Below are 27,366 nucleotides of genomic sequence, written 5' to 3' on the forward strand. Positions count from 1 at the left end.
TTTATTTTATTATTATTATACTTTAAGTTTTAGGGTACATGTGCACAATGTGCAGCTTAGTTACATATGTATACATGTGCCATGCTGGTGTGCTGCACCCATCAACTCGTCATTTAACATTAGGTATATCTCCTAATGCTATCCCTCCCCCCTCCTCCCACCCCACAAGAGTCCCCAGAGTGTGATGTTCCCCTTCCTGTGTCCATGTGTTCTCATTGTTCAATTCCCACCTATGAGTGAAAATATGCGGTGTTTGGTTTTTTGTTCTTGCGATAGTTTACTGAGAATGATGATTTCCAATTTCATCCATGTCCCTACAAAGGACATGAACTCATCATTTTTTATGGCTGCATAGTATTCCGTGGTGTATATGTGCCACATTTTCTTAATCCAGTCTATCATTGTTGGACATTTGGGTTGGTTCCAAGTCTTTGCTATTGTGAATAGAGCCACAATAAACATACGTGTGCATGTGTCTTTATAGCAGCATGATTTGTAGTCCTTTGGGTATATACCCAGTAATGGGATGGCTGGGTCAAATGGTATTTCTAGTTCTAGATCCCTGAGGAATCGCCACACTGACTTCCACATGATTGAACTAGTTTACAGTCCCACCAACAGTGGAAAAGTGTTCCTATTTCTCCACATCTCTCCAGCACCTGTTGTTTCCTGACTTTTTAATGATTGCCATTCTAACTGGTGTGAGATGGTATCTCATTGTGGTTTTGATTTGCATTTCTCTGATGGCCAGTGATGGTGAGCATTTTTTCATGTGTTTTTTGGCTGCATGAATGTCTTCTTTTGAGAAGTGTCTGTTCATATCCTTTGCCCACTTTTTGATGGGGTTGTTTGTTTTTTTCTTGTAAATTTGTCTGAGTTCATTGTAGATTCTGGATATTAGCCCTTTGTCAGATGAGTAGGTTACGAAAATTTTCTCCCATTCTGTAGGTTGCCTGTTCACTCTGATGGTAGTTTCTTTTGCTGTGCAGAAGCTCTTTAGTTTAATTAGATCCCATTTGTCCATTTTGGCTTTTGTGGCCATTGCTTTTGGTGTTTTAGACATGAAGTCCTTGCCCATGCCTATGTCCTGAATGGTAATGCCTAGGTTTTCTTCTAGGGTTTTTATGGTTTTAGGCCTAACGTTTAAGTCTTTAACCCATCTTGAATTAATTTTTGTATAAGGTGTAAGGAAGGGATCCAGTTTCAGCTTTCTACATATGGCTAGCCAGTTTTCCCAGCACCATTTATTAAATAGGGAATCCTTTCCCCATGGCTTGTTTTTGTCAGGTTTGTCAAAGATCAGATATTTGTAGTTATGCGGCATTATTTCTGAGAGCTCTGTTCTGTTCCATTGATCTATATCTCTGTTTTGGTACCAGTACCATGCTGTTTTGGTTACTGTAGCCTTGAAGTATAGTTTGAAGTCAGGTAGCGTGATGCCTCCAGCTTTGTTCTTTTGGCTTAGGATTGACTTGGCGATGCGGGCTCTTTTTTGGTTCCATGTGAACTTTAAAGTAGTTTTTTCCAATTCTGTGAAGAAAGTCATTGGTAGCTTGATGGGGATGGCATTGAATCTATAAATTACCTTGGGCAGTATGGCCATTTTCACGATATTGATTCTTCCTACCCATGAGCATGGAATGTTCTTCCATTTCTTTGTGTCCTCTTTTATTTCATTGAGCAGTGGTTTGTAGTTCTCCTTGAAGAGGTCCTTCACGTCCCTTGTAAGTTGGATTCCTAGGTATTTTATTCTCTTTGAAGCAATTGTGAATGGGAGTTCACTCATGATTTGGCTCTCTGTTTGTCTGTTATTGGTGTATAAGAATGCTTGTGATTTTTGTACATTGATTTTGTATCCTGAGACTTTGCTGAAGTTGCTTATCAGCTTAAGGAGATTTTGGGCTGAGACAATGGAGTTTTCTAGATATGCAATCATGTCGTCTGCAAACAGGGACAATTTGATTTCCTCTTTTCCTAATTGAATACCCTTTATTTCCTTCTCCTGCCTAATTGCCCTGGCCAGAACTTCCAACACTATGTTGAATAGGAGTGGTGAGAGAGGGCATCCCTGTCTTGTGCCAGTTTTCAAAGGGAATGCTTCCAGTTTTTGCCCATTCAGTATGATATTAGCTGTGGGTTTGTCATAGATAGCTCTTATTGTTTTGAGATACGTCCCATCAATACCTAATTTCTTGAGAGTTTTTAGCATGAAGGGTTGTTGAATTTTGTCAAAGGCCTTTTCTGCATCTATTGAGATAATCATGTGGTTCTTGTCTTTGGTTCTGTTTATATGATTTAATAGTTTTTCAAACCTGCCATCTCTCCAGTCTATTACTGTATTTCACCATTACCTGTATTTGGATATCCTGCCATTAGTCATTAACTAGTCATTAACACCTTGAGTTATAGACACACAGACACCAAGTATAGAGTTTCACCCAATGGATTACCAATTTTGTGAAGGTGGGCACAATACTCTCTCCTCCATGGAAAGACCAATGCCTTTGACGCATAGCTGACATTCAATAAACATTTAATGAATGAAAAAATTCCTGGCATACAGAAAATATTTCACTACATAATGATATTGATGGAAATATATAAATATTTAAATACATTTGCACTCCAAAGTCACTTTCTGCACGAGTGGAAAGCTCTAGAACTTTCAGTAGTCTCCATTTGCATCGCTGTGCACCCCACAAGCTTGTAAAGGCTGCAGTATGCAGTTGGATTAATCTGGGTATTAAACTCAAGGTAATCGTAAAGGTGATAACGCAGTACAAGGTGATGGTTACACTTATCATTAAAACACAAACATGTAATTAAAACAATCATGTTAATAATTAAAATGCAATCATTAAAGGTTGGTTTACATGACATTTTGTTTATTGGAATACAAGGTAGTTGGGGTAGGTGGCCAAAATAATGTTTTATGCTGTTTCTCACTTAAAAGAAAAACAATAGAAGCCTTTTTTGAAGGGAAGGAGAATTTAAATTTTTCCATGTGCAAATTTTACCTTATATTTGGAATATATATGTTTAATAACAATGATTTGTGTTCCATTTTATAAGGGGAGTCGCTAATCTAAAACATAAACCATTTTTGTTCTAATAGTGCAATTTATTTCCCTTATTAGAATCATTATTTATGCTTAGAGCCTCAAATTCAACAAAACATATTAATGAATAATTCATTGCCTTCTAATTCTTATTTATGTGAGTAAAACTGGAAGAGAGAAAAGGCAAATCATGGAGAATTTTTCAGAAGAAGGTCATGTAGCGAAATGTGCTATCTCCTACTCAGAGATGGAGAAAATGCAAGGGAGTGGGAATACTGGAATGTGAGAAAAATGTAGGCTTAGATTACAATGTAGCTCAGAAAACAGCACACTTTTTGATCTGCCTTGGGATTAAACAGTACTATAGCATTTTGTTAAATTTCCCTTTCTGCTTGAACCTCTCACTTCTTCCTCTGGAGATATTAGTAGTCCTTCAATCTGGTCCCTATTTATTTTTTTCTCCATTCACATTTTTTATTGTTGTTACTGTTTTTAATAATCACAAACTTACAGAAAGTTGGAAGTACAGTAAAAGAATTATTTTTAAATCATTTTGAAAATAAGTTCCTGAACTAATGCACCATCACCTGTGAATATTTCCATGTGTATTTACTAAAAATATTCTACACATTCACAATGCAACCATTACAATCAAGAAATTAACAAATAATTTCTTGATCCCTTTCTAAGATCCCTTTCAAGTCTTGCTAATTATCTCTATCATGTCCTTTATATTAAAAGGATTGAGTTTCAAACCACAAGTTGCATTTAGTTATGAAATCTCTTTAGTTTCTATATTGGCTGTATAATGGCTCCAAAGTTAGTTGGTTCCAATCCCTGGAATCTGTATGTTACCTTGTAAGGAAAAAGATTTTGCAGATGTGATTAAATTAAGGTTCTTGACTTGGGAAGATTATCCTGGACTATCTGGGTAGGCTCTTAATCCAACCATAACTGCCATAAGAGAGAGGCAGAGGGAGATCTGACACAGAGAGGAGAAGGATATGTGAAGATGGAGGTGGAGACTGCAGTGGTGAGACCATGAGACAAGGAAGCCGAGGAACACCAGCAGCCACAGAAACTAGAAGCAAGGAAAGACTCCTCCCCAGAAGCCTTTGGAAGGGGGGGTCCTGCTGGTGCTTAATTTCAGACTTGTGGCCTCCAGAATGACCAGAGAATGAATCCCCATTGTTTTAATCTTCCAAGATTGTGGTAATTTATTACGGCTTTCATAGGGAGATAATACAGACTTTGGTAGAGGAAATGGGGAAATAGCTTCGGAGTCAGTGAATAGAGCTAGAAGAATTTTGAGAAATGTACTACGAAAAGTGTAGATTGCCTTAAAGAGACTGTTGGTAGAAATGTGGACATTAACTGGGCTTCTGGTATGGATTCAGAAAGAAGTAAGGGACATGGTAGGAGTGCCTCGATCATCAGCATTTTGGAGAAAGCTGAGGCCTATAGTCCGTCCGGTAACATTACATGGTTCCTTTGAATGTCACTGGACTCTTTCACCAAAGGTGCTGCGCTTCTTAGGTCCAGTAAGAGGAAGACAAGCTGAATATTAGATTAGATTAGAATTACCTTGTAAGATGTCAACAAGTATACTTTACACAGAGGAACCCTGAAATTAAAGAGCCTGCAATCTAATCTTCACTGTTCCACATATAAAATGAGAAATTTAAATAGAATATGTGGTGAAGGAGGCTTATATTTTCCTCCTCCTTTTCGGATTGTCAAAATAGTGACGCGGTTAACAATTTAAAGTCAAACTATATAAAATGTTTATTTTTTGCCTACAAATGTGATTTATATTTCTATCAAATGTCACAGTTTTCTCATAAAAAGTCTCATTTTATTTAATGAGCTTGTAAATATGATTGAACTGCTATTGAAAGTGATTCTTTCTTCTATAATTTAAGAAGTTGTGTGACCTTGGGATGATATTTCACCTTTCAGGGCCTTGTGAAAAGTGGGTGTTTGGCTCAGTTGGTTCCAGTGGCTGCGTCTAGCAAGGACTTTCTTTTTTTTTTTTTTTTTTGAGACGGAGTCTCGCTCTGTCCCCCAGGCTGGAGTGCAGTGGCGCAATCTCAGCTCACTGCAAGCTCCGCCTCCCGGGTTCACGTCATTCTCCTGCCTCAGCCTCCCTAGTAGCTGGGACTACAGGCGCCTGCCACCTTGCCCAGCTAATTTTTTGTATTTTAGTACAGACGGGGTTTCACTATGTTAGCCAGGATGGTCTCGATCTCCTGACCTCATGATCTGCCCACCTCGGCCTCCCAAAGTGTTGGGATTACAGGCATGAGCCACCGTGCCCGGCCTAGCAAGGGCTTTCTATGATTCCGAGTATATAGAAATCAAAAGCTATTTTAGATTCCCATAAGGTTGGTCAAAAGTATAGGATGTCTTCTTTAAAATACATGAATTTACTTTGAATAAGAATGCTCATTGTAGTACATTATGGATAAATGCAAATTCAACTTTTGTTTACCTGGTTCTTTATCCAGTCATAAGGAAAAAAAAGACAATTTGTCAGCAATGTTTAAATGTATGTATCTTGGATCAATTTAAATGCTGTAGATACTCTGGTTTTACAGTCATATTCTAGAGCAAAGTAAACACTTGGAAGATGGCTATGGCATGGGATAATTTCCTTTTTGTAAAAACAGTTTTTACATCAAACGGTTTTACATCAAACTGTCTCTGTCTCATCAGAGAAGTATCAAAAGAGATAGAAATTATTTTAAATAATGAACTAACTGGAAATTCTGATGTTGAAAGGCACAATCACAGAAATGAAAAATTCACTAAACAGGCTTAACAGCAGAATCAAACTGGCAGAAGTAATCAGCAAACTTGAATATTGACTTCATAAAGTTTATATAAACTTGATCAAGACTAGGCAATCTGAAACACAGAGAGCAAAGAAGAATGAAGAAAAATGAGCAGAGCCTGAAAGAACTGCACATAATGGTAGTGCCAGAAAGAGAGGAGAGAAAAGAGTGGAAAAAATATCCAAAGAATTAATGACCAAAAATTCCCCAAATTTGATAAAAAGCATCCATATATACACCCAAGATCAAGGAACTCCAAGTAGGATGAGCACAAAGTGATCCATACCTAGACACAACAAAGGAAAAATGCTGAAAAACAAGAGAGAAAATATTGAACGCAGCAAGAGTAGAACAACTCATCATGTATAAGGAAATCCCCAATAAGATTAACAGCTGACTAATCTTCAGAACTGATTAGCAGAAGACAGAAAGTAGTGGTATTAAGAGAACTGTCAAACAAGATCTTATATTCAACAAAACTTTCAGAAATGAACATGAAACAAAATATTCCTAGAAACAAGAACATAATTTTTGTGAGAAGACCCACCTTGCGAGAAATACTAAAGGACGTCATTCACACTGAAAGTAAGTAATCATATATGGTAATTTGAATCCACACACAAAAAAACAAAAAGCACTGGTAAAGATAATTATGTAATTAGAAAAGACAGTATACATGCATATTTCTTCTCCTTTTCTTAAATTATGTAAATAACTTGCATAAAATATATATGCATAATTGTATTATTCAGTCTACAACAAATAAATATGTAATTTGATGATAAAAACAAAGGAAGTGGGTAGGAGCAAAGCTGCCATGGAATAATGAAATGACGTCAGATAGTAACTTGAATCCACAGGGAAAAAAAAATGGACCTAAAATGGTAAGTAAGAAGACCATCATAACAAACTCTATAAATATACTTGCTTTGCTTTTATCCCTAAGTCTCCTTAGTAAATATAAAATTGTATAAATAAAATTATAAGAATTTATGTTGGTTTGGGTTTTATAATACGCATAGATGTTTACATGTATAACAATATCATCAAAAAAGGAAAGAGGGAAGAGAGCTATGTAGAAGTTACATTTCTGTATCTCACTGGAATTAAGTTAGTATTAATTTGAAGTAGATTCTGATAAGCTATGATAAGTATGGTAAGTCTTAGAGAAACCAATAAGGAAATCACTTAAAAATATATTGTGAGGCCAGGTGTGGTAGCTCCTCTAGCCCTTTGAGAGGCTAAGGCAAGATGGTGAATTGAGGCCAGGAGTTTGAGAAAAACCTGGGCAATAGCAAGTCCCCATTTTCTACAAAAAAAAAAAAAATTAAAAATTGCTGGGTGTGGTGGTGTACACCTGTAGTCCAAGCTACTCAGGAGGCTGAAGCAAGAGGATGGCTTGCGCTCAGGAATTTAAGGCTGCAGTGAGCAATGATTGTGCCACTGCCCTCCAGCTTGGTCAACCCGGTTTAAAAGAAATATATGTGTATATTAATACAGTAAATATAGTGAAAAAATATATACATAGTGAAAAAATTATTAAAGGAATTAAATAATGCTATACTCAAAAACATTAATGCAAAGTAAAGCAGTAAAGGAGAAATAGAGAAAAGATATGAGACATATAGAAAACAAAAACTATAATGGCAGATATAAATATAACTATACCAAATGATAACATTAAATGCAAATGGATTACATAGTCCAATTTAAAGTCAGAGATTGCTGACAATCAATTAGGGTGGGCAGTCGGATTCAGCAATGTACTCTCTAGAGGACATACTTTATATTGAAAGATACAAATAGGTTTAAAGTAGAATAATGGTAAATGATATAACAAATGCAAACAGTAACTATAAGAAAACTTAAGTGGCTATACTTCTATCAGACACTGTGGTAGGATGACTGAATATTCCCCAGATGAGGTGGGGAGATTATGCTGGATTATCAAGTGAGCTTCATGTAGTAACAAGAGTCATTATGAGGGTATCAGGATGTCAAAGTGATAAGCTAGAGATATGACAACAGAAGCAAGAGATTGTAGAGATATGAGGAAGGGATTACAAACCAAGAAATGCAGGCAGTTACTAGAAGCTTAAAAAAGGCAAGTAAACTAATTCTCTCAGAGTTTGCAGGGGAAACAGCCTACGAACATCTTGAATTTAGCTCATGAAACTGATTTTTGATTTCTGACTTCAGACGAGTAAGAGAAGTAAGAGAAGGAATTGATATTTTAAGCCACAAAATCTTAAAAAATTTGTTATAGTACCAATATAAAATTAAGACAGGCAGGATAGATCGTAAAAATAAAATATTACCAAAGATAAGGAGGGTTATTTTATATTGATAAAGGGTCAATCCATCAGAAAGATATAACAATTGTAAACGTATGTACACCTAACCATAGAGCCCTATAATACACACTAGAAAAACTGACAAAAGTGAAAGAAAAAAATAGACAATTCAACATGTCATAGACTTCAGTACTACACATTCAATAATGGATAGAACAAATCAGCAGAAGACCAACAAGAAAATATAAAACTTATACAAACTATAAACTGAATAGACTTCACATACACAGATAAAATACTCTACACAAAAGCAGCAGAATACATATTCTTTTCAAGCGCACATGGAAGATCTTTCAGGATTCCATAGGCTAAGTTGTAAAACCAATCTTAGAAAATTTAAAAGGATAGAAATAACAAAGCATATTCACCAAGCAGAATGGGCTGAAACTAGAATTCAATGACAGAAAGAAATTTGAGAAACTTGCAAATATGTTGAAATTCAAGAACACACTGCTAAATAACCAGTGGGTAAAAGAAGAAATCACAAAGAGAATTAGAAAATGCTTTAAGATAAATGAAAATAAATATACAACACACCAAAACTTAATATGTAGCTAAAAACAGGCATACAGCTTAGTGGGAAATTTATAAGTGTAAAATACTGTATTTTTTAAAAGTTCTTAAATTGATGGACCAATATTCCATCTTGAGACACTAAAAGAAGAGCAAATTGAACAAAAAGCAAGCAGATTAAAAATAATCAATATTAGTGTTGAAATTAATGAAATAAAGAATAGTAAAACAATAGATAAAAATCAGTGAAACAAAAAGTTGGTTCTTTGAAAAAGACCAATAAGGTTGAAGAGCCTTTTACTAGACTGATGAAACAAAAGAGAGAGAGAGAGAATTATGTTAATAACATCAGGAATGGAGGGGACATTACTGCTGAAATTAAAAGATTTAAAGAAATGTAGTAGTAATGACTTATCTGTGGGAGATATGTTCCAAAATCCCAAGTGGATGCTTGAAACCACAGATAATATTGACCTCTTCATATACTATATTTTTTCCTTATCATACATACCTGTGATAGATTTATCAATTTGGCTCAGCACGAGATTAACAATAACTAATAAAAACAGAATAATTATAGAAATATACTGTAACAAAATGCAAATATAGTCTGTTTCTCTCTCTCTCTCAAAATATCTTATTGTACTGTACTTGCCTTTATTCTTGTGATAATGCAAGATGATGAGCTGCCTACCCACTGAGAGAAAATGAGGTGAATGACTTGTGTATTGTGGCATAGTGTTAGGCTACTACTGCTCCTCTGGTAATGCTAGAAGGACCATGTGCTTTGGGTTATCTCAGATCATTGAGCCACAACAATATCAATGGTTGGATGTCAGGATGATCTGATAGGCAAGACAGCTACTAATTGACTAATGTCAATTAGTATAATATGCATTATACTAATTATAATGTCAATTAGTATAATATGGGTATAATATGCAGCACAGGGGATGATTTATGTCCTGGGCAAGATGAAGCGGGATCGACTAGGGGTGATAACACACATTTGTAGTCCCAGCTACTGGGGAGGCTAAGGTTGGAGGATCACTTGAGCCCAATAGTTCAAGGCTGCAGTGAGTTATGATTGCACTACTGCACTCCAGTGAGACCCTGTCTCTATTAAAAAAAAAAAAAGTGAGGCAGGATGACATGAGATTTTGTCACACTACTTAGAATGGTGTGCAATTTAAAACTTATGAATTGTTTATTTCTGGTATTTTCTATTTAATATTTTTGGACTGCAGTTTACTGCAGGTAACTGGAACTATGGAAAGTGAAATGACAAATAAGGGCAGGACTGCTGTATCAACAATCAACAAATTAGATAATTTAGATCAAATGGGACAAAATTTATAGAAAGATACAAGCTCTCAAAACTGACTGAAGAAGAAATAAAAAATCAGAACAGACCTGAAACAAGTAAAGAGACTGAATAAATAATCAAAATCCATCCAACAAAGAAAATTCTAATTCCAGATCCTTCATTAGTGAATTGCTCCAAACTTTAAAGAAGAATTAACAGCACTCCTACACAAACTCTTCCAAAAAATAAAAGATGAGTGAACATATTCCAAATTATTCTATGAGGTTAGTGTTACTCTGATACCAAACCCAGACAAAGAAATTACAAGACAGAAAACTAAAGATCAAGCTACCCATATAAATATAGGTACAAAATCCTCATAACATACCAGCCAACTGAATCCAGCAATATATAAAAGAATCAATTGCCATGACCAAGTGGCATTTATCACAGGAATGCAAAGATGGTTTAAAATCTAAGCATTAACTAATGAAATACACCATATGTTTTAGTCCACTCGGGCTCACATGACAAAATACCACAGACTGATTAGCTTAAAAAATAGACATTAATTTTCTCACAGTTCTGAAAGCTAAAAGTCCATGATCAAGTTGCCAACAAATTCAGTTTCTGGTGAGGGTCCTCCTCCTGACTTGTAGTTGATCACCTTCTCACTGTATTCTAACATGGCTTTTCCTCTGTGGAGAGAGAGAGAGAGAGACAGAGAGAGAGATATTGTCTCTTCTTCTTTGAAGCACACCAGTACTGTGGGTTTACAGCCCACCCTTATGCCTTCATTTAACCTTAATTACCTCCTTAAAGGCTCTATCTCCTTAAAACAAAACAAAACAAAACAAAAAACAGTTAAAAAACTAGGAATAGACAGGAACTGGCTCAATATCATAATAAGCATTTACAAAATACAGCCAACATCAGACCCAATGATGAAAGACTGAAATCTTCCCCCTAAGATCAGGAACAAGACAAGAATATATACTCTTGTCACTTCTAATTCGACATTTTACTAGAGGTTCTATTCAGGACAATTAGGAAAAATAAAATAACAAAGCATACAGACAAGAAAGGAGGAAGTAAAACTATATTAGCAGACCATATGATCTTGTACATAGAAAACCATAAAGAAATCCACTAAAAAACATTGGAACTATTATACATATTCAATAAGGATGCAGAGTTGAAGATCAAGATGGAACATTAATTTTATTTCTATATATTATTGATAAAAAATCTAATATGATGGGAAGTATTGAGGATTGATTTGTTTATGCCAAAAATGATGTACTGAAATTCTAATTTCTGGAACCTATGCATGTGACCATATATGGAACTAGGGTCTTTGAAAATATAATTAAAACGTAAGTTGAGATCCTGCTGAAGAAGGATGAGCTCTTAAGATATAACTGGTGTCCTTATGAATAAGAGTAGAAGAGAAATGGATGCATATACACATAAAGAGCGGAACACCACAGGAAGTCACATAGACATGCACACACAGACATACCCACACACGATTGCCATGTGACAATCGAGGCAGACACTGGAGTTGTGCAGCTTCAAGCCCAGGAACTCCAAACATTCCCACGAATCATTTAGAAACTACCAGTGAAAGTATGGCCCTGTTTACACCTTTATTTCAGACTTCTCTCATTTAGGACTGTGAGAGAATAAATTTCTGTGGTTTTAAGTCTCTCAGTTTTTGGTTATTATGGCAGCCCTAATACAGATAAGGGAAGACTGCTATACTCTCCAAAGATAGATCAATATGTTCCCCTATCAAAATCTAAGCTGGTGCTTTGTTTATTTTTCTAGAAATAGACAAGCTGATCCTAAATTTATACGTGAATGCAAGGGACCCAGAATAGCCAGAATGATCTTAGAAAAGAAGAACAAAATTAGAGATCTTATCTATGCTTATTTTAAAACCTACTGCAAAGCTACAATAATCAAGACATACAGGCATAAGAATAGACATAAATCAATGGACTAGGGTTGAAATTCTATAAGCAAACATATATTTACATTCAATTATTTTGGCAAGAGTTCCAGGACACTTCAATGGGGAAAGGAAAGTCTTTGCAATAAATAGTGGTAACGTTAATATTCATGCAAAAGAATGAATCTGGATTTCTACATCACGCCATCCAAAAGATTGAATTAAAATGGAGCAAAGACCTAAATTTAAGAGGCAAAATGATGAAACTCTTTGAGGATAACATAGGCATCACTTTGTGACCTTGGATTAGACAATGGTTTCTTTGATATCATGACAAAAACATAAGGGACAAAAACATAAGTGACAAAAACAAAACAAACAAGAAAAACAGAAATTGGGCTTGATTTAAAAATTATTCTCCAAAGGACACTATCAAGAGTGTGAAAAGACAACCTACAGTTTAGGAGAAAATTTGTGCAAATCATATATCTGATAAGAGACTTGTTTGTAGAATATATAAAGAACACCTACAACTCAATAATATAAAGACAAACAAACCAATTTAAAAATGGGCCAAGGATTTGAATACACATTATCCAAACAAGATCTACAGTGGACCAATAAACACACAGAAGATGTACAATGTCATCAGTCATAAGGAAGTGTGAATCAAAACAATGAGATGCTATTTTTATACCTATTAGGATGGCCATAATAAAAAAAAGATTAGCAAATAGCAACTGTCAGTGAAGATGTGGACAAAATTTGAACACTCATGCACTGCTGGTAAAAGTGTAAAATGGAACAGCCACTTTGGAAAACAGTTTAGCAATTCATAAAATCTTAAATATGCAGTTAGTGCATGACTCAGGATTTATACTCCAGGAGAATTGAAAGATATGTCCACACAAAAACTTATACCTGAATATTCATAGCAGCATTATTTGTAATAGCAAAAAGTAGAAACAACCCAAATGCCCATTAACTGATAATAGGATAAATTAAATATGGTAGAGTCATATGATGTAATGTTATTTAGCAATGAAAATGGAGTAATGATAGATGCTGCAACATGCATAAACGTTCAAAACATTATGCCAAGTGAAAGAAGCCAGTCCCAAAAGACCCATACTGTGTGATACCAATGATTCAAAATGTCCATAATAGGTGACTCTACTGAGACAGAAAGTAGATCAGTGGTTACTTAGAACTAGGGGCATCAGGAGAAATGAGGAATGACTGTTAATGGACAAAAGGTTTCTTTTTGGGGTGATGAGAATGTTCTAAAATGAACTGTTGTGATGGTTGCACAACTCTCTGAAAATACCAAATATTGAATTGTACCTTGGAAAGATTAAATAGTATTGCATGTAAACTCTATCTCAATAAAGCTGTTATAATGAATGAGACCATTTAGGGATATTCTAGGTTAAAAAATGTTGAATTCAAATGATAGTAGTGGATCTGGAGAGGTGTAGAAAGATTCAAGATATACTTGGAATGTAACCGATTGGGAGTGGTGCAGGAAAGTATAAAATTAATACTTCTATAATTCTGCCTAGGAGAACACAAGGATTTGGGAGAAAGATGAGAAGTTCAAATCAGGTTTATGATGAATTTGAAGTGCCTATAAAACAAGGTAATGAACTTTTTTATTATTTAAAATGGTCAATTCTTGTCCTCTGCTTTGGCAATTATTCCACATAATGGGTCAGAGCCCATCTCCCACTATGGGATGCCCCTCTCACAGATAAGGCCCAGGTTCCATATGTGACCTAGATTTTTTATTAACTTTCATTTCAGGTTCGGGGTAAATGTGCAGGTTTGTTATATAGGCAAATTGCATGTCACAGGGGTTTGATTTACAGATTATTTTGCTACCTGGGTAATAAGTGTAGTACCCAATAGGTAGTTTTTTGATCCTCACCCATCTCCCCCCCTTTACCCTCAAATAGGCCCAAGCACCTGTTGTTCCCTTCTTTGTGTCCACATGTACTCAGTTTTTAGCTCCCATTTATAAGTAAGAACATGTGGTATTTGGCTTTCTCTTCCTGTTCTAGTTGGCTTAGGATAATGGCCTTCAGCTCTATCCATGTTGCTACAAAGGATATCATCTCATGCTTTTTTATGACTGCATAGTATTTCATGGTGTATATGTACCACATTTTCTTTATCCAGTCTACAGTTGATGGGCATTTAGGTTGATTCCATGTCTTTGCTATTGTGAATAATATGCATGTGCATGTCTCTTTATGGTAGGATGATTTATATTTCTTTGGGTATATACTGAGTAATAGAATTGCTGGGTAGAATGGTAATTCTGCTTTGAATTCTTTGAGAAATTACCAAACTGTTTTCCACATTTGCTGAGCTAATTTGAATTCCTACCAGCAGTGTATAAGTGTTCCCTTTTTTCCCATAACTTCACTAGCATCTGTTATTTTTTGACTTTTTAATGATAGCCATTCTGACTAGCATGAGATGATATCTCATTGTGGTTTTGACTTGCATTTTGCTAATGATTACTAATGTGGAGCATTTTTTCATATGCTTGTTGGCTATGTATCTGTCTTCTCTTCCAGGGTTTTTTAAATTTTAGGTTGTTCGTTTAAGCCTTTAATCCATCTTGAATTAATTTTGGGTTATAGTGTAAGGAAGTGGTCCAGTTTCAATATTCTGCATATGTCTAGTCAGTTATCCCAGCACCATTCATTGACTAGGGAGGCCTTTTTCCCGTTGATTGTTTTTGTTGACTGTCAAAAATCAGGTGATTTTAAGTGTGGGGCATTATTTCTGGCCTCTCCATTGTGTTCCATTAGTTTATGTGTCTGTTTTTGCACCAGTACCATGCTGTTTTGGTTACTGTAGCCTTGTACTGTAGTTTGAAGTCAGGTAATGTGATGCCTCCTGCTTTGTTCTTTTTGCTTAGGATTGCCTTGGCTATTCAGGCTTTTTTTTGGTTCCATATGAATTTTAAAATAATTTTTTTCTAATTCTGTGAATAATTTCATTGGTAATTTGATAAGAATGTCATTGAATCTGCAATTGCTTTGGGCAGTATGGCCATTTAAAAAATATTGATTCTTCCTATCCATGAGCATGGAGTTTTTTTTTATTTGTTTGTGTCATCTTTGATTTTTTGTGCAGTGTTTTGTATTTCTCATTGTAGAGATTTTTTTTCCTCCCTGGTTAGCTGTATTCCTAGGTATTTCTTTTTGTGGGTAAAGTGAATCAGATTACATTCTTGATTTAGCTCTCAGCTTAGATGTTGTTGGTGTATAGGAATGCAATTGATTTTTTTACATTGATTTTGTATCCTGAAACTTCATGGAAGCGGTTTATCAGATCTCAGAGCTTTCGCACAGAGACTGTGGGTTTTTCTAGGTATAGAATCATATTGTCTGAAAACAGGGATAGTTTGATTTCCTCTCTTCTTATTTGGATGCCTTTTTTTTTTTTTTTTCTCTTGCCTGATTGTTCTGGCCAGGACTTTCAGTACTGTATCAAATAGGAGTGGTGACAGAGAGTATCTTTGTCTTGTTCCGATTTTTAAGGAGAATGCTTCTAGGTTTTGTTCATTCAGCATAATGTTGGCTGTGGGGTCGTCATAGATGGCCCTTATTATTTGAGGTATAGTCCTTTAGTACCTAGTTTATTGAGAATTTTTAACCTGAAGGGATGTTGAATTTTATCAGAAACCTTTTCTGCACCTATTGAGATAATTATATGGCTTTTGTTTTTAGTTCTTTTTATGTCATTAATCACATTTACTGATTTGCATAGGCTGAACCAACATTGCATCCCAGGGAACAAAGCCTACTTGATTGTGATGGATTAGCTTTTTGATGTGCTGCTGGACATGGATTGCTAGTATTTTGTTGAAGATTGTTGCATTTATGTTCATCAAGTTTTCTCTTTTCTATTTAATTTCTATTACCTGAAGTTTTCTGTTTTCCATCCTGTCTCTGCCAGATTTGGTGACAGTATGATTCTGGCCTCACAGAATGAGTTAGAAAGGAGTCTCTCCTCCTCAAATTTTTGGAATACTTTCAATAGGTATGGTTCCAGCTCTTGTTTATACATCTGATAGTATTTGGCTCTAAATCTGCCTAGTCCAGGGCTTTCCCGATTGGCAGACTTATTACTGATTCAATTTCAGAACTTGTTATTGGTACGCTCAGCGTTTCATTCATCCTGGTTCAACCTCGGGAGGTGGTGTATTTCCAAAAGTTTACTGATTTCTTCTAGGTTTTCTAGTTTGTGCATAGAGGTGTTCATAGTACACCTCAAGGGGTTTTTGTATTTCTTTGTGGTCAGTGGTAACATGTGCTTTGTCATTTCTGATTGTGTTTATTTGGTTTTTCTCTCTTTTTTCTTTATTAATCTAGCTAATGGTCTATCTTATTCATTAATTCTTTCAAAGAACAAATTCCTGGATTAATTTGTCTTTTGTATATTTTTTTTTCACATCTCAATTTCCTTCAGTTTAGCTCTGATTTTTTTAAATTTTATTTTATTATACTTTAAGTTTTAGGGTACATGTGCACAACGTGCAGGTTTGTTACATATGTATACGTGTGCCATGTTGGTGTGCTGCACCCATTAACTTGTCATTTAGCATTAGGTATATCTCCTAATGCTATCCCTCCCTCCTCCCCCCACAGCACAACCGTCCCCGGTGTGTGATGTTCCCCTTCCTGTGTCCATGTGTTCTCATTGTTCAATTCCCACCTATGAGTGAGAACATGCAGTGTTTGGTTTTTTGTCCTTGCGATAGTTTGCTGAGAATGATGGTTTCCAGCTTCATCCATGTCCCTACAGAGGACATGAACTCATCATTTTTTATGGCTGCATAGTATTCCATGGTGTATATGTGCCACATTTTCTTAATCCAATCTATCATTGTTGGACATTTGGGTTGGTTCCAAGTCTTTGCTATTGTGAATAGTGCCGCAATAAACATACATGTGCATGTGTCTTTATAGCAGCATGATTTATAAATCCTTTGGGTATATACCCAGTAATGGGATGGCTGGGTTAAATGGTATTTCTAGTTCTAGATTCCTGAGGAATCGCCACACTGACTTCCACAATGATTGAACTAGTTTACAGTCCTACCAACAGTGTAAAAGTGTTTCTATTTCTCCACATCCTCTCCAGCACCTGTCATTTCCTGACTTTTTAATGATTGCCATTCTAACTGGTGTGAGATGGTATCTCATTGTGGTTTTGATTTGCATTTCTCTGATGGCCAGTGATGATGAGCATTTTTTCATGTGTTTTTTGGCTGCATAAATGTCTTCCTTTGAGAAGTGTCTGTTCATATCCTTCGTCCACTTTTTGATGGGGTTGTTTGTTTTTTTCTTGTAAATTTGTCTGAGTTCATTGTAGATTCTGGATATTAGCCCTTTGTCAGATGAGTAGGTTGCAAAAATTTTCTCCCATTCTGTAGGTTGCCTGTTCACTCTGATGGTAGTTTCTTTGGCTGTGCAGAAGCTCTTTAGTTTAATTAGATCCCATTTGTCAATTTTGGCTTTTGTTGCCATTGCTTTTGGTGTTTTAGACACGAAGTCCTTGCCCATGCCTATGTCCTGAATGGTAATGCCTAGGTTTTCTTCTAGGGTTTTTATGGTTTTAGGTCTAACATGTAAGTCTTTAATCCATCTTGAATTAATTTTTGTATAAAGTGTAAGGAAGGGATGCAGTTTCAGCTTTCTACATATGGCTAACCAGTTTTCCCAGCACCGTTTATTAAATAGGGAATCCTTTCCCCATGGCTTGTTTTTGTCAGGTTGTCAAAGATTAGATAGTTGCAGATATGCGGCATTATTTCTGAGGGCTCTGTTCTGTTCCATTGGTCTATATCTCTGTTTTGGTACCAGTACCATGCTGTTTTGGTTACTGTAGCCTTGAAGTGTAGTTTGAAGTCAGGTAGCATGATGCCTCCAGCTTTGTTCTTTTGGCTTCGGATTGACTTGGCAATGCGGGCTCTTTTCTTCTGCTAGCTTTGGGGTTGGCTTCCTCTTGTTTCTCTAGTTCCTCTAGTTGTGATGTTAGGTTATTAATTTGAAATCTTTCTAACTTTTTGATGTAGACATTTAGCGTTATAAACTTCCCTCCTACAATGTGTTAGTTGTGTCTCAGATTTTCTAGTATGTTGTATATTTGTTCTCATTAGTTTCAAATAATTTCTTTATTTGTGCCTTAATTTTATTATTTACCCAGAAGTCATTCACAAGCATGTTGTTTAATTTCCATTTAATAGTATGGTTTTGCATTTGTTTAAATGCAAATACAATTGTATGGTATCAAAATCAGTACTATTAGTAGTATTATACTATGGTCTGAGAGTGTGCATGGTATGGTTTTAGTTTTTTTTAAACTTTGCTAAAGAGTATTTTATGTCCAGTCGTGTGGTGAGTTTTAAAGTATGCGGATGTGCAGATGAGAATAACATTTATTCTGTTGTTTTGGCGTGGAGAGTTCTGTAGGTATTTATTAGGTCCAATAGGTCAAGTGTCGAGCTCAGGTTCTGAATATCTGTTAGTTTTCTGCCTCCATGATCTGTCTAATAATGTCAGTAGGGTGTTGAAGTCTCCCACTATTGTTGTGTGGTTACGTAAGTTTCTTCGTAGGTCTCTAAGAACTTGTTTTATAAATCCGAGTGCGTCAGTGCTGGCTGCATATATATTTACGATAGTTAGGTCTTGTTGAATTAAGCTCTTTACCATTATATCATACCCTTCTTTTTCTTTTTTGATCTTTGTTTAGAGTCTGTTTTGTCTGGAATTAGAATAGCAACCGCTACTTTTTCTGTGTTCCATATGCTTGGTAGGATTTTCTCTATCCTTTTACTTTGAGGCTAAGAGTGTCATACAGGTGACATGGGTCTCTTAAAGACAGCATATGTCTTGCTTCTTTATCCAACTTGCCACCCTGTGCTTTTTAATTGGGCCATTTAGCCTGTTTACATTCAAGGTTAGTATTGATAAGTGACGATTTGATTCTGTCATGTTAGCTGACTACTATGCAGACTTGTTTGTGTGTTTGCTTTGTAGTGTCACTAGTCTATGTACTTAACTGTGTTTTCAAGTAGCTGGTAGTTGTGCTTCCTTTCCATATTTAGCACTCCATTTAGGACCATTTGTAAGGCAGGTCTGGTATTAACAAATTCCCTTAGCATTTGCTTGTCTTTAAAGGATCTTATTTCTCCTTCATTATGAAACTTAGTTTGGCTGGATATGAAATTCTCATTTGGAAATTCTTTCTTTAACAATGCTGAATATAGATCCCTAATCTCTCCTGGCTTATAGGGTATCTGCTAAAAAGTCCACTGTTAGCCTGATGGAGTTCCCTTTGTAGGTTACCTGCCTCTTCTTTCTAGCTGTCTTTAACATTTTTTCTTTCATTTCGACCTTAGAGAATCTGATGACTATTTGTCTTGGGCATGAAATCTTGTTTAGTATTTTACAGAGGTTCAGTGCATTTCCTCAATTTAAATGTTGGCCTCTCTAGTGAGGTTGGGGGAATTTTCATGGATGATAGCCTGAAATACTTGTTCCAAGTTGCTTGCTTTCTCCCTGTCTTTCACGAATTCCAATGAGTCATAGATTTTATCTCTTTATACAGTCTCATCTTTCTCAGAGATTTTGTTCATTATTTATTTTTTTATTTTTGTTTGAGTGAATTATTTCAGAGAACTGGCTTCTTGGCTCTGAGATTCTTTCCTCAGCTTGGTTAATTTTGCTCTTAATACTTGTGAATGTATTCTGAAATTCTTGCAATTAATTTTTCAGCTCTATAAGATCAGTTTGGTTCTTTCTTAAAATGGCCATTTCGTCTTTCATCTCCTGTATTTTTATTGTATTTCTTAGAATCATTGGATTGGATTTCAACTTTCTCCTGAATCTCAATGATCTTCATTCCTATTAATATTCTAAATTGTATTTCTGTCATTTCAGCCATTTCAGCCTGGTTAAGAACCATGTCTGGGAACTAGTGTGGTTATTTGAAGATAAGAAGACACTCTGACTTTTTGAGTTGCCAAAGTTATTGCACTGGCTCTGTCTCATCCATGAGTAGATGTTCCTTCAGTTCTTGAAGTTGCTGGCCTTTGGATGTATTTTTTTTCTTTTATCTTCTTCGACATCCTTGGGGATTTGATTGTGATATAAGGTGGGTTTAATAGACTGGCTTCATTTCTTGAAGATTTTAGGGGGCCAAGGCTAAGCTCAACACTGCTTGGCAGTGTCCTCTAAATCTTGGGGGCTGGTATCAGGCCCCCAGCTTTGTTCTCTGGCCCCTTGAGGTTAGAAACCTGCTACACTGGAGGAAGTGAAGTGTTTCTGGACCACTGTCCACACCGTGACAATGGGTGTTGCCAAACAAAGTGCTTTGTTGGGTGGTGGTAGCGGGACTTATGCTTGTTCACTTGTGCCAGCAGTTGCAGCAGCACAGTGTGGTACATGCTCATAGGCTGGGTCTGGGCTGCTGGCAAGCACAGGACTTCTGGTGGCTGTGAGGTTTTTCACAGCACCAGCAGTTGTAGCCTATCAGGGGGCTGTTGAGGGCAGGCACCTGGTGTCCATGTTCATGTTTGCACTGGTGGCAGTGTTGGTGCAGCATTGGGGAGCTGGCCAGTGTGGGGCTGGTGGCCTCTGTGCATGCATTCACAGTGGCAGTGGTGGTGGTGTGGGGCAAGGGGGTGGGCCATTTGTGCATTACCTAGATTTTATCAATCAGAGACACTTGCTCTGGAATTTGAGAAGGAAACTGGTGACATGCAGAAGGAAGGCTACATAAAGTCTATGTTGAGGCAAGCAGTAGCCATGAGCAACAGCAGAAGTTGTATCTGGATTACAGAGCCTCTGGCTCCTGAAAGTTCAGCAATAGGTCTCCAGAGGTTTGAATGCAAATGGTGGTACAAACTGAAGGATCTGTGCCTAGTGATAACAGCTGTGGTATTTTTATAGGCTCACCTTTGCACTATGATTGGGAAAGATTTCTTTGTAATAATTATGTCATCTTGGAGCATGCATCTCCAGTCCTTCCAAGAGTTTCTGGGCATCACCCAAATCCCTTTAATAAAATATTTTTCTATTTAAGTGAGGTAGAGATAGTTTGTGTTGCTTTCACTTATGAGAAAGCTGAATGATACAATATCCAATAGGAGATGCTGAATAGACTAATAGATTTTGGGAGAGAGATGTAGGCTAAAGATTGGTTTTCAGTGGTTATCAATGATACCACAAGAATGGATGGGTTCATAACAATATGAATGTTCTTAATACTACTGACATATTTTGAAAAGTGGTTAAAACGGTAAATACTCTGGTGTGTGTGTGTGTGTCTGTGTGTGTGTGTGTGTATTTCCACAATCATGGGGAAAATAATGCATAGGAATATTGAAGCCAACAGTATGAAAGGAAAGGATAATATAAGAAATAACCTAAGCATTTGAACCTTAAAGGGTAAAAGAACAGAAGAAGATGTTCCTAAAGGGGAATGAGAATAACACATTATATTCAACTCTTCACACAGTAATTGGCACTTGATAGTGTGGATCAAGCCTTGTAATGTTGCTCAAAATTTGAATGAATGAATGAGCTAAATGCTCAAATAGAGAGCTTCCTGAGCTTGTTGAGTGTTAATTGCTCATGTAATTACACATGGCTTATAAAATTAGTTATATGGAAGCATGGTGAAAAAGGTTAGCAAATCAGTGCTACTGCAAAGAACAGACTTCTTTTATTACAGTGCAGAATCCGCAGGAAAAAATGGAGGGAAGGGGAGATTCTCAGTACATATTTACTTTACATGCAACCAAAAGCAATTGACTACTTTCTGAAACACTTCTGTTAACATACATCTGTTAACATACAATTTAATTCAATTTTTTTTCTTTCAAGTAAGATTTGTTATTTTGGATGATGGATTTTGGTCATGTTTGTTGACAGGTATTATCAACAACCTTTATTACTATTGGATTTCTTCACCTTTGTTTACTTAATAATGTCAACTCCACTAGGTTCAAAATAAAAATAGCAATAGACTTAATCTTTATGTTTTTTTCTTTACCTTAGCTTGATCCTTAGAAGTGGCAGAGGTGAACACATTTATGATAAAGATAAAGATTACGCTAGAGAGGGATTATGGCATTTATAGTTAGACTTTCTGTTACTTTTAATTTTTTTAGACTTGGAATTACAATCACTAATTGTGACAGAATAGTCTAAAATGTCATATACATAAAGTCATATATATACTATGTGTACTGTTATATATAGTTTATGTATAATATATAGTGTATATATACTATATATTGATATTTTATATGTAATATATAGCATAATATAGTGCATATACAGTATAATAAAATATACTGTATATTATATATACACTATATATCCAATAGTATTTATATATTATATATAATACATATGCACCATGTATATATGTATATATCATATATACTATGGTATGTGTTATATAGTTATGTTATATACCATATATTATATATTACATATAGTATATATATACTATACATACATAGACTCTATAGTGTATACATATTATATATACATAGACTATATAGTATATATGGAACATATACTATTATATATTATATAGGGTATATGTACATTATATATTATATACATTATATATAATATAGCATATAGAGTACATAGTGTGTATATTTATATATTATACACATAGACGCAGACAAAAACATGAGGGAACTTCAAGAAGTTCATGGAAAATGGAATTTAAAGATAAAAATGTAAAAACTGTAAACTATATTTTTAAACATAAGTTCCATCAAGAACATTTTTGTAAGCTATGATTACCAGTCATTTAGTCCATTCCTAAAAAGCTGAAGGTCCTTGGAATTTAACCATTTCAATACAATCTTTTTTACATTATTAAGAAGAAACATAGGTGCTATTTCCAGAATTTTTTAGATTAGAAAACAAAAAGGAAGCCAAAAAGTGCCAAATCAGGACTGTAAAGTGAATGCTGATGATACTCCATTGAAACTCTTGCAAAACAGCCCTTGTTTGATGAGAGGAACGAACAGAAGCATTGCTGTAGTGGAGGTGATTTTATGCTAAAGCTTTGGCTAACTTTTTCAAAAACTCTCATAATAACCAAATGCTATTCTTTTTTTGGTCCTTCAGAAAGTAAGCAAGCAAAATGTCTTGAGTACCCATCAAAACTGTTGCCATGACTTTTGCTCTTTATTGGTCTCCTTTTGCTCTGAGTGGACCACTTCTACCTCTTGATAACCATTGCTTTGATTGCGTTTTGTCTTCAGGATTTTACTGGCAAAGCAATGCTTTTACAATTCTTCAGAGGAGTGCTTTAGGATCTTGATCCTGCTTGCTTAAAATTTTCATTGTAAGCTCTGCTGTTGTCTGCACCTGATCTGGGAATAACGGTTTGAGTACCCATCAAGTGGAAAGTTTGCTCAACTTTAATTTTTTACTTAGAATTTTGTAAACTGAACCCATTAGAATGTCTATGGTGTTGGTTACTATTTCTGCTGTAATCATCAGTTCTCTTCAATTAGAGCATAAACAAATTGTTTTTATTCTCACACATTGTTGTAAATAGTCTGCCATAGCAGGCTTCATCTTCAACATCATCTTGTCCGTTCTTAAAGTGAGTTATCTATTTGTAAACTGCTGATTTATTTGGGGCATTGTATTAGTCCATTCTCACACTGCTACTGAACACACACCCAAGACTGGGTAATTTATAAAGGAAAGAGGTGTTTTCTTTGTCGTTGTTGTTGTTGTTGTTGTTTTTATTTGAGATAGAGTCTTGCTCTGTCAGCCAGGCTGGAGTAGAGTGGCGTGATCTTGGCTCACTGCAATCCCCACCTCCTGGGTTCAAGTGATTCCCCTGCCTCAGCCTCCTGAGTAGCTGGGATTATAGGTGTCTGCACCAAGCCTGGCTAATTTTGGTATTTTTAGTAGAGATGGGATTTCACCATTTTAGCCAGGCTGGTCTTGAACTCCTGACCTCAGGTGATCTGCTTGCCTCAGCCTCTCAAAGTGCTGTGATTACAGGTGTGAGCCACTTCACCCAGCTGGAAAAAGGTTTGATTGACTCACATTTCAGCAGGGCTTGGAAGGCCTCAGGAAATTTACAATCATGGTAGAAGGGGAAGCAAACATGCCCTTCTTCACATGGTAGCAACAAGGAGAAGTGCAGGCTGAAGTGGAAGAAAGGCCCTTAAAAAACCATCAGATCTCATGAGAACTCACTCACTATCACAAGAACAGCATGGAGGTGACCACCCCCATTATTCAACTACCTCCCACTGGGTCCCTCCCACAACACATGGGGATTATGGGAACTACAATTCAAGATGACATTTGGGTGGTGACACAGCCAAACCATATAATCCCACCCCTGGCCCCTCTCAAATCTCATATCCTCACATTTCAAAACACAATCATGCCTTCCCAACAGTTTCCCCAAACTCTTAACTCATTTCAGCATTAACTCAAAAGTCCAAGTCCAAAGTCTCATCTGAAACAAGGCTAGTCCCTTGTACCTATAAGTCTGTAAAATCAAAAGCAAGTTAGTTACTTCTTAGATACAGTGAGGATACAGGTATGGGTTAAATACACCCATTCAAAATGGGGGAAATTGACCAAAACAAAGGGGCTCCAGGCCCCATGCAAGTCCAAAATCAAATAGGGCAGTCATTAAACCTTAATGTTACAAAATGATCTCCTTTGACTCCGTGTCTCACATCCAGCTCATGCTGATACAAGAAGTGGACTCCCATGGCCTTGAGAAGCTCCACACCTGTGGCGTTGCAGCATATAGCCCCCCACCTGGCTGCCTTCATGACTGGTGTTGAGTGTCTGCTGCTTTTCTAGGTACATGGTGCAAGCTGCTGGTAGGTCTACTGTTTTGGGGTTTGGAGCTCTTTTCACAGTTCCACTAGGCAGTGCTATAGTGGGGACTGTGTGTGGAGGCCCCAACCCCACATTTCTCTTCTGCACTGCCCTTGGAGAGGTTCTCCATGAGGGCCCCGCCCCTGCAGCAAACTTCTGCCTGGACATCCAGGCATTTCCATACATCCTCTGAAATCTAGGCAGAGGTTTCCAAACCTCAGTTCTTGACTTTTGTACACATTCAGGCTCAACACCACATGGAAGTTGCCAAGGCTTGGGGCTTGCACCCTCTGAAGCCATGGTCTCTGTACTTTAGCTCCTTTTACCCATGGCTAGAGCAGCTGGGATGCAGGCCACCAAGTCCCTAGGCAGCGCACCAAGTCTCTAGGCTGCACACAGCATGGGGGTCCTGGGCCCAGCCCAGAAAACTATTTTTTCCTCCTAGGTTTCTGGGCCTATGATGGGAGAGGCTGCCATGAAGGTCTCTGATATGCCCTGGAGACATTTTCCCCATTGTCTTGGTGATTAACATTCATCTCCTTGTTACTTATGCAAATTTCTGTAGCAGGCTTGAATTTCTTCTCAGAAAATGTTTTTTCTTCTTTTTTATTGCGTCATCAGGCTGCACATTTTCCCAACCTTTATGTTTTGCTTCCCTTTTAAAGATAAGTTCCAATTCCAAACCATATCTTTGTAAATAGATAAAACTATATGCTTTTAATGGCACTCAAGTCACCTCTTGAATGCTTTGCTGCTTAGAAAGTTCTTCCACCAGATAAGCTAAATTATCTCTCTCAAGTTCAAATTTCCACAGATCTCTAGGGCAGGGGAAAAATGCCACCAGTCTCTTTGCTAAAACACAACAAGAGTCACCTTTATTCTGTTTTCCAACAATTTTCTCAACTCTATCTGAGACCACATCATCCTGGACTTCTTTGTCCGTATCACTATCAGTATGTTGGTCAAAGCCATTCAACAAGTCTCTAGGAAGTTCCAAACTTTCCCACATCTTCCTGTCTTCTGAGCCCTCCAAGTCTCTAGGAAGTTCCAAACATTCCCACATCTTCCTGTCTTCTTCTGAGCCCTCCAACCTGTTCCAACCTCTGCCTGTTACCCAGTTCCAAAGTCACTTCTGCATTTTTGGGGTATCTTTACAGTAGTGCCCCCTCTCTGTGGCACCAATTTAGTGTTCTCATGCTGCTAATAAAGACATACCCAGGACTGGGTAATTTATAAAGGAAAGAGGTTTAATTGACTCACAGTTCAGCAGGGCTGAGGAGACCTCAGGAAACTTACAATCATGGTGGAAGGGGAAGCAAACACATCCTTCTTCACATGGCAGCAGCAAGGAGAAGTGCAGAGCAAAGGGGGGATCAACACCCCTTATAGAACTATCAGATCTCATGAGAACTCACTCACTATCATGAGAACAATGTGGAAGTAACTGCCCCCATGATTCAATTACCTCCCAGAGGGTCCCTCCTGTGACACGTGGGGATTATGGAAACTGTAGTTCAAGATGAGATTTGGTTAGGGACGCAGCCAAATCGTATCAGGCATTGTTCCCATAAACTTTTCATAAAACATCATCAATGATTTCACCATTCTTCCAAAACATCAGTGATTTCACCATTCTTCCACCCAAGCTTCACCACAAATTTGATGTTTGTTCTTACTTTAATTTATAGAATTCATTTTGCTCTGATTGAGCTCTTTTCAAACTGATGTCTTATTCTTCTTAGTGCCTCAAACTGGATCTTGTTTAGACATACTATAATAAGTTAGTATAACTTTATTTTGATACAAAAGAAATTTGAAATCCATGTAGTTTCAATATGCATTTTTTGGAAACAGGATATTCATCTGGTTTGTACATTGCATTTCAGTTTTATATTTTATTTTATAATACTAGTTATAATAGTTTATATCTACGCTAAATCACCTTAAAAAGTAGAATAGTTCATGAAACAAGAATAGCAAATCCAAAGAAAAGATCATGTTTTAATTAGAATGGGGATTGGTCAGTAAAAGTGGCTTAGTAAACAAAAATCCAATTGACAGACTATTTTACCATGTCCTTGTGGAGGAAGTAGGTTTATCAGGCTAGCTTGGTTGATGATAACTATGAAATTAATCCAACTAAATCCCCTGGTCAACTCAGCAACCTTGTACTTCTAATTTTACCCCACTAGTATATTTGCCCATACATCAGCATATTTGAGAAAATTTGCTGATCAGTGAACACGAACTTGTTGTCTATAAAGTCTTCAGCTTTATTTTACATTGTAGATAAAGTAGCATTTGTATTATACTTAAAGAACAATTTTAAAGATCTTTTCTTTAAATGTCATGATTAATCACTAATTATTAGGGAAAATACAAATCAAAACCACAATGCAATATCACCTCAAAACCATTAGGATGGTAAACATAAG

The 27,366-nt window shown here is 36.5% G+C and overlaps 1 protein-coding gene across 3 annotated transcripts in view; it reads left to right on the forward strand.

Moving 5' to 3' along the window:
* Window positions 1-5,100: 5,100 nt before the first annotated feature.
* TNFSF13B (TNF superfamily member 13b) overlaps window positions 5,101-27,366 on the forward strand; it is a 75,510-nt gene continuing 53,244 nt past the window's right edge. For 2 of the 3 annotated variants that reach the window (XM_054446852.2, XM_063651141.1), the window contains exons 1-2: window positions 5,101-6,478; window positions 13,583-13,659. The gene's annotated coding sequence lies outside the window, so the exon portion shown is untranslated. Of the gene's footprint in view, window positions 6,479-13,582; window positions 13,660-24,902; window positions 24,934-27,366 lie in introns of those variants that run through there. The other variant, XM_063651139.1, reaches the window with a different exon arrangement.

This window comes from Pongo pygmaeus, chromosome 14 (assembly GCF_028885625.2).
Source record: "Pongo pygmaeus isolate AG05252 chromosome 14, NHGRI_mPonPyg2-v2.0_pri, whole genome shotgun sequence".
NCBI lineage: Eukaryota > Metazoa > Chordata > Mammalia > Primates > Hominidae > Pongo > Pongo pygmaeus.